Genomic DNA, 7736 nt, shown 5'->3' with positions numbered 1-7736 from the left:
GGGCGCGCTCCCGAGCGCCCTCGCGACCGGAAGTGCGCGCCCGGGGTTAGGCGGGAAGGCGGCGGCGGGATTAATTAAAGACGCGATCCAGCGGCCCGCAGAGGGGCGTGATCTTGTTTCCTCAGGGGTATGGCGGTGGTCTTACTCCTAAGTTTCGGTATAGCACGGTACGTTCTAGACCCTTCTATAGGAAATTTAAGGCCTTTAAAATATGTATTTCCTTTCTCCAGTCAGTGACCACGGGGGCGTCTCCATGAGATTAAGACAAAGATATAATAGAGTTCCAGACTATCCTGGGCAACACAGCAAGACCTCGTCTCTACAAAAAATACAAAAATAGGCCAGGCTTGTTGGCCTGCCCCTCCCTGTGGTCCCAGCTACTCAGGAGGCCAAGGAGGAAGATTCACTTGAGCCTGGGAGGTGGAGGCTGTAGTGAGCCAGAGATCGCACCACTACACTCCACCCTGGGCAACAGAGTGAGACTCCGTATCAAAAACAAAAAAGGAAAGAAAGGATAATACAAACTTTTTAAGTAAACTAGTGTTTAAAAGGCTTCACAGTAGGTTGTTATTCAAAACAAACGACTGAAGGGAAGTCCGGGCTGAGGGAAGTAGTTAAAGCTAATATACAAAACACACACACAAATCCAAGTGTATGTTTTGCGCAGCTGCTGTGGAAGCTGAAGCAGGCACCACATTCCTGGAAGATCTCTTGATTAAAAACTTAGGGAGGAAGTTGCAGACAAGATGTGCAGCGCATCCAGAATAGCTGAGTAGTTGGCAAGAACCAAGCCTGAAGCACAGCTGTCCAAGCCTGCCGACCCTCAGCCTGAAGCACAGCTGTCCTTTCCAAATGAAACCTAAAATTGTTGGGCTCTTAAATTATGTTGGAAACCTGAGTTCCCTGCTTACTCTGGGCGGTGGTCAGATCAAGATTCCAGGGGCATTACAGCAAAACAGTGTTGTCAGGTGAAGTGAGGTGGAGACAACTGCAGTATATTTACTATTTTATTCTTTTTATTTTTTATTTTTTTTTGGGACAGGGTCTCTCTCAGCCGCCTAGGTGGGAGTGCAGTGGTGCCATCACGGCTCACTGCAGCCAGGCCCCACTGAGTTCAAGCGATCCTCCTGTCTGGGCCTCCTAAAGTGCTGGGTTTACAGGTGTGAGCCACCACATCTGGTAGTATTTACTATTTTAATAGTTTGATAAAGACAGTAACCAAGTAAGCAAAAATGGAAGGAAGAAAATAAGACTGTTACCAGTGCTTTGAAGGGAAAAACTATCATCCTCTGTAGAAAAAGTGTGCAAGGAAGATAATTCTATTTTAGTGCTAGGTACTATCTCAGTACTAATTAGCCTGTACCTCTGCACCTCAAGGTGGTTGTGAGAGGACAAGTTAATTATTTAGTAATTAAGCACAGAAATGTACTAACTTAGGGCAGTAAGTAATAGCTTTTCTGTTTGGTTTTTACTTTTCTTGTTTGAAATTGATAACCAGCCGGGTGCGGTGGCTCACGCCTGTAATCCCAACACTTTTGGGAAGACGAGGCGTGCAGATCACCTGAGCCCAGGAGTTCCGTACCAGCCTGGCCAACATGGTGAAAGCCCATCTCTACAAAAAATACAAAAATTAGCCAGAGGTGGTGCCTTGCACCTGTAGTCCTGGGGAGGCTGAGGTGAGAGGATGGCTTGAACCCTGGAGGCAGAGGCCAAGATTGCACCACTGCACTCCAGCCTGGGTGACAGTGTGAGACCCTGTCTCCAGAAAAAAATAAATTGAAAACCCATCTGTCTCAAACAGGAAGAGTTTTGCCATTTTTAAATGAGCAGGAAAGATCTTAATCGTAGCCATCAGGTGCTGTTTGAAAGGTTTTGAGGGCCCCAAAATAATGAGTATAGTTTAGCTAATGGTTGATTCTTTTGTGTTCCTCTTTACAGACGCTTGTTTTTTCAAAATTGAAATTTATCATATATGCAAAAGGCTGTATAAAATACATGTGTAGTTAAAAGAGTGATAGTAAGACACACAGCATTCTGTTTCAGAAATAGAATACTACCTGTATTAGAATATGACAAGCTGCCTATGCGTCCCTTCCCCACTGGCACATACCCTTCTGTTTCCTCACTCCCAGTAATTACTGTTTTGAATGCTGAGTTAATCATTCCTTTGCTTTTTAACTTCTCCATCTGTATGTATATTGCTAAATAACTTTTTTTTTTTTTTTTTTTTTTTTGAGACGGAGCTTGCTCTGTTGCCCCAGCTGGAGAGCAGTGATATGATTACAGCTCACTGCAGCCCTGACCTCCCAGGGGCAAGCAATCCTCCCACCTCAGCCACTTGAGTAGCTGAGACTACAGGTGTACATCACCACACACAGCTAATTTTTAAAATTTTTTTGTAGAGCCAGGGTTTTGCCATGTTGCCCAGGCTAGTCTCAAAGTCCTGAACTCAAGCAATCCACCTACCCTGGCTTCCCAAACAAAGTGTTGGGATTACAAGCATGAGCCACCACGCCCGGCTTAATACATTTTTTGAGATGGGGTCTTGCTCTGTCGCCCAGGCTGGAATGTAGTGGCGTGATCACTGCTCACTGTAGCTTCAAACTCCTGGCTCAAGCAGTCCTCCTGCCGCAGCCTCCCAAGTAGCTTGGCCTATAGCTTGTGCCACCACGCCCAGCAAATTTTTTATTTTTAGGTCTCACTATGTTGTCCAGGCTTGTTTTGCCAGGTTTTTTCGTTTTTGTTTCTGTTTTGTTTTTTAAAACAGCTTTACCTAGGTCTAAATGACATACAATAATTTGCATATAAAGTGTACAATTTGACATTCATACACCTGTGAAACCATAAGCACAATCAAGATGATCAAAGTTTTGAGAGCAGTCTTTGACATCTTGTTCTTCAGGAGTGTGACAACTATACTTGGCCCTTTGTTCTTCCATAATAGCATCCTCTGTAACATTTTGTTACCCTTTTGGAATTTTGGTTATAACTGCATTGAAATTATAGATCAATTTGGGAAGAATTGTTATCTTTACAATACCAAGCTCACTTCCTGTTCAAGAATATAACTAAGTTTTAAAAATATCTGTCAACAAAGTTTTATGTTTCTCACCATAAAGAGCTTATATCTTTGTTAAGTTTATCCCTAGGCACTTTATAATTTTTGTAGACAATATTCTTTTTAAATAACATTTTCTGAGTTTTTGTTGCTGCTCTGGCTTCTTTTTTTAAAGGCCGCATAAGTAGAATTTGAAATTAGTTTACCCTAAGTTGTAAATCCACTTGTTCAAGGAATTTGTCCATTTCATTCATCATATTTGTTGGAATATTTTCTTAGTTTCTCTTTTTCCCATTTCATTGGCTTCTACTACATTTGGATTTACTTTCCTTTTCTTTCTCTAGCTTCTTCTGATAGCACCTAAGGTCACTGATTTTAGTCTTTGTTAATTTCTTTTTGGAGACAGTCGCTCTGACTGGAGTGAAGTAGTATGATCTTGGCTCACTGCTGCCTCTGCCTCCCAGGTTCAAGCGATTCTCCTGCCTCAGCCTCCCGAGTAGCTGGGACTACAGGTGCGTGACACCGCACCCGGCCAATTTTTGCATTTTTAGTAGAGACGGGGTTTTACCATGCTAGCCAGGTTGGTCTCAAACTCCTGACTTAAGGTGATCCACCCACCTCGGCCTCCCAAAGTGTTGGGATTACAGGCGTGAGCCACCGCGTCCAGCCATCTTTGTTAGTTTCTAAAATAAACATTTAAAGCTGTAACTTTCCCTGTAGCACTGCTTTGGCTACATCCTACAAATTTTGGTATGTTGTATTTTTATTATCTTTCAGTTTGAAATACTTTCAAAATTTCTTTTCTTGTTACTCTACCTCCTCCCATCATTATGAATTTCCTTTTAAGTTAACCTATTGGTATTTACTTACCTATACCTCTTTGAATTAATAATGTAGTTGTCATAAGGACTGTTCATATACATCTTTAGTTTTTTAGTCTACTTCGAGCTAACATTGTAGCACTTTATGTAAAACATAAACACCTTGCACCCCTCCCCCACCCTATCCAAATGCATTTTTTATTGACCTAATAGGATCTTCTACCTGTTCTACATATCCCATAATTTTGTGGATAATAACTCAGAAGTCATTAGTTACAACAAAGCAACAAAGAAGGGAAACTTTTTTTCTTCTTACTGAAAAAGGAATACACTCAAACTTATTCTGCTTATCTTTATTTATTTATTTATTTTTTTATTTTTTTTTGAGACGGAGTCTCCCTCTGTCGCCCGGGCTGGAGTGCAGTGGCCGGATTTCAGCTCACTGCAAGCTCTGCCTCCCGGGTTTACGCCATTCTCCTGCCTCAGCCTCCCGAGTAGCTGGGACTACAGGCGCCCGCCACCTTGCCCGGCTAGTTTTTGTATTTTTTTTTTTTTTTTAGTAGAGACGGGGTTTCACCATGTTAGCCAGGATGGTCTCGATCTCATGACCTCGTGATCCGCCCGCCTCGGCCTCCCAAAGTGCTGGGATTACAGGCTTGAGCCACCGCGCCCGGCCCCTCTGCTTATCTTTAAACTTGTGTGTTTCAGACTAACTGAAGCCTCACAGCAGCGTAGGGTGGGGAAGTAGTTTAATTTTTTTTAATTGCCAGACCTTTTACATACCTCATTTGGTCCCAAAAACTTTGGGGCAAATTATTGCCAGTTTAACAGATAAACCTATCCTCTGAGCATCAGATCCATGTGACTTCTCATGAGTCTACCTTAACCACCTTATTTAAAATCGCAACTCACTTTACCTTTCTCCTGACTCTTGATTCCCCTCTTTTCCCCCATAGCATGATTACTTTCTGATCTATTATTTATTTCACTTACTTATTACTCTTATTGTCTCCCTTTCTAGAAAGTAAGCTCCTTGAAGGTAGGGTTCCGGTTTGTTTTTTGGGTTTTGTCCCCACTCATATACTCAAAGTGACTAGCATGTTAGGTGCTCAGTAAATATTTGTTGCCTGAATGAGTGTCCATTATTTCCACCTGGGTGTTCTGTAGGCATCTCATATTCCATCCTCCAGTGTCATCAGTCATCTATACAGTTACCCATCCCAGAAATATAATTGTATTCTTTAATAATCACATTCATTCAGTTTATTCTTTGAATACATATTTTAAGCATCTTCTACAGACCAGACAATTTCTAGGCACTGGGATTACAACAGTAAAACAAAAATCCCTACCCCGTGACTGTCCAAGGAATCTTGGGGGAGACAGACAATAAATAAGTACATCTATCAGGTGGTGCTGAGGAGAAATAAAAATAAAGCAGGATAAGAGGTCAAGATGGGCATCTCTGACAAGACTTTTGGGCCAAGACCTGAGGAAAGTGAGGGGCAAATCATGTGATCCTAGTCAGATGTAATAGCAACTATGAATGTCCAAAAGTGCAAAATAGCAAAAGCATGAGAAAAGGACAGAAAAAAAAAAAAAAAAAAGCCAGTGCTGCCTTTTTCTCAATGTTTTGTTTTGGGTAGTGTCTATTTCTTCAAGTTCACTAGTTCGTTCTCTTGTACCTCATCTGCTGTTAACCCCACACACTATTTTTTCATCCTACATGATGTACTTTTCATCTCTAGTTCAGTTTGGGTCTTTTTTTCTATCTTCCAAGTCTAGGTAACTTTTTGAACATACGGAATACAGTTAGTCTGTTTTAATGCTCTCTGCTAATTCTAACATCTGTGTCAGTTCTGGTTTGGGTTCATCTGATCTTTCTCTTCTCTGTGGGTCGTGTTTTCCTGTTTGTCAGCGTACCTGGTAGTTTCTGATCAGACACCAGATACTGTTTTACTTTGTTGGGTGCTAAGTATTTTTGTATTTCAATAAGTATTCTTGAGATTTATTCTAGGATGCTGTTAAGTACATAGACATAGTTTGACCCATTTGGATCTTGCTTACAAGATTTGTCAAGTGGGACCTGAGCTTTTTAAATCTAGGGCTAATGATTCCACATTACCAAGGCAAGACTTCTCTGTACCAACCACACCTAGTGCCCTACACCTTTTGAGGTTTTATAGTCTGGGTGTGGTAACAAACACTCTTCTGGCACTGTGTGGGCCCTGGCTACTGTTCTAATACTTCAGGTGCTTTTTTTCTCTGGCCATGGTTCGCTTTCTCACGCATGTGCTGATCAGTAGTACTCTGAAGATTACTCAAGGGGGACTGTCCTCATATCTCCAGTGTTCTATATGCAGCTACCAATGTTTGTATCATATTGGTTATTAAAATTTTAATATGTGATTGTGTTGGTAAGGATATGCAGAAACAGATGCTGTCCTTGTTTTAAAGTGTAAGTTGGTATAACCTTTTAAGAGAGCAATCTGGGCAGGGTACAGTGGCTCACGCCTGTAATCCCAGCACTTTGGGAGGCCGAGCAGGGTGGATCACTTGAGGTCAGGAGTTTGAGACCAGTCTGACCAACATGGTGAAACCCCATCTCTACTAAAAAATACAAAATTAGCCAGGCGTGGGGGCACAGGCCTGTAATCCCAGCTACTTGGGAGACTGAGGCAGGAGAATTGCTTGAACCAGGGAGGCGGAGGTTGCGGTGAGCCAAGATCGCACCATTGCACTACAGCCTGGGCAGCAATAAGAGCGAAATTCTGTCTCAAAAAAAAGAGCAATCTGACAGTATCTGTGAAAATTTAAAAATGCACACACACATTCAGAAACTCTAACTCTAGGAACTTATACTCCAGATATCTACTGACAATAGACATAAACAACTGTGTGCAGGATATTACATTGTGGTATAATGCTGCATAGCAGAAGATTGAAAACAACTGAATGTTATTAGTAAAGTATGGCATATATTATGTATTATATTAATAATTTTAGTATAATCAATATAATATATATTTTATGTATAATGGAATGCTGTGCTTTTTTTTTTTTTGAGTCAGAGTCTTGCTCTGTCACCCAGGCTGGAGTGCAGTGGTACGATCTCGGTTCACTGCAACCTCTGCCTCCTGGGTTCAAGCAGTTCTCCTGCCTCAGCTTCCCAAATAGCTGGGATTACAGGCATGCACCTCCAGGCCTGACTTATTTTTGTATTTTTAGTAGAGATGGGTTTCACCATGTTGGCCAGGCTGGTCTTGTACTCCTGACCTCAGGTGATCTGCCTGCCTTGGCCTCCTAAATTGTTGGGATTACAGGTATGAGCCATCGTGCCCAGCCTGTGCTTTTAAAATGAAGTAGATATGTATTTATGGATATAGAATAATTGTCAAAATATAACAAAAAAGGTGCACAGTAGACTCTATTGGTCACAAATATATAGGCATTTCTCAGAGATACTGCATGTTCAGTTCCAGACCAACACAATAAAGCAATTATCATAATAAAGTGAGTCTCACAAATTTTTTGGTTTCCCAGTGCAAATAAAAGTTATGCTGGCCGGGGGCAGTAGCTTATGCCTGTAATCCCAGCACTTTGGGAGGCTGAGGTGGGTGGATCAGTTGAACTCAGGAGTTTGAGACCAGCCTGGGCAACACCGTGAAATCCTGTGTCAACTAAAAATACAAAAATTAGCCAGAGGTGGTGCCTTGCACCTGTAGTCCTGGGGAGGCTGAGGTGAGAGGATGGCTTGAACCCTGGAGGCAGAGGCCAAGATTGCACCACTGCACTCCAGCCTGGGTGACAGTGTGAGACCCTGTCTCCAGAAAAAAATAAATTGAAAACCCATCTGT

At 42.0% G+C, this 7736-nt stretch overlaps 1 long non-coding RNA gene across 1 annotated transcript in view; it reads left to right on the top strand.

Annotated features, from left to right (window-relative positions):
* The first annotated feature begins 13 nt into the window (after positions 1 to 13).
* The window catches only part of LOC105515242, a 48600-nt gene continuing 40877 nt past the window's right edge, over positions 14 to 7736 (top strand). Inside the window, exon 1 of the long non-coding RNA XR_001002285.1 lies at positions 14 to 167. This is a non-coding gene — a long non-coding RNA (uncharacterized LOC105515242). The remainder of the gene's footprint in view (positions 168 to 7736) is intronic.

This window comes from Colobus angolensis, unplaced genomic scaffold (assembly GCF_000951035.1).
Source record: "Colobus angolensis palliatus isolate OR3802 unplaced genomic scaffold, Cang.pa_1.0 Scaffold257, whole genome shotgun sequence".
In the NCBI taxonomy this organism is placed as follows: Eukaryota; Metazoa; Chordata; class Mammalia; order Primates; family Cercopithecidae; genus Colobus; species Colobus angolensis.
The sequence above is the reverse complement of the archived record's forward strand: the minus strand, read 5'-3'. Positions and strand labels throughout refer to the sequence as shown.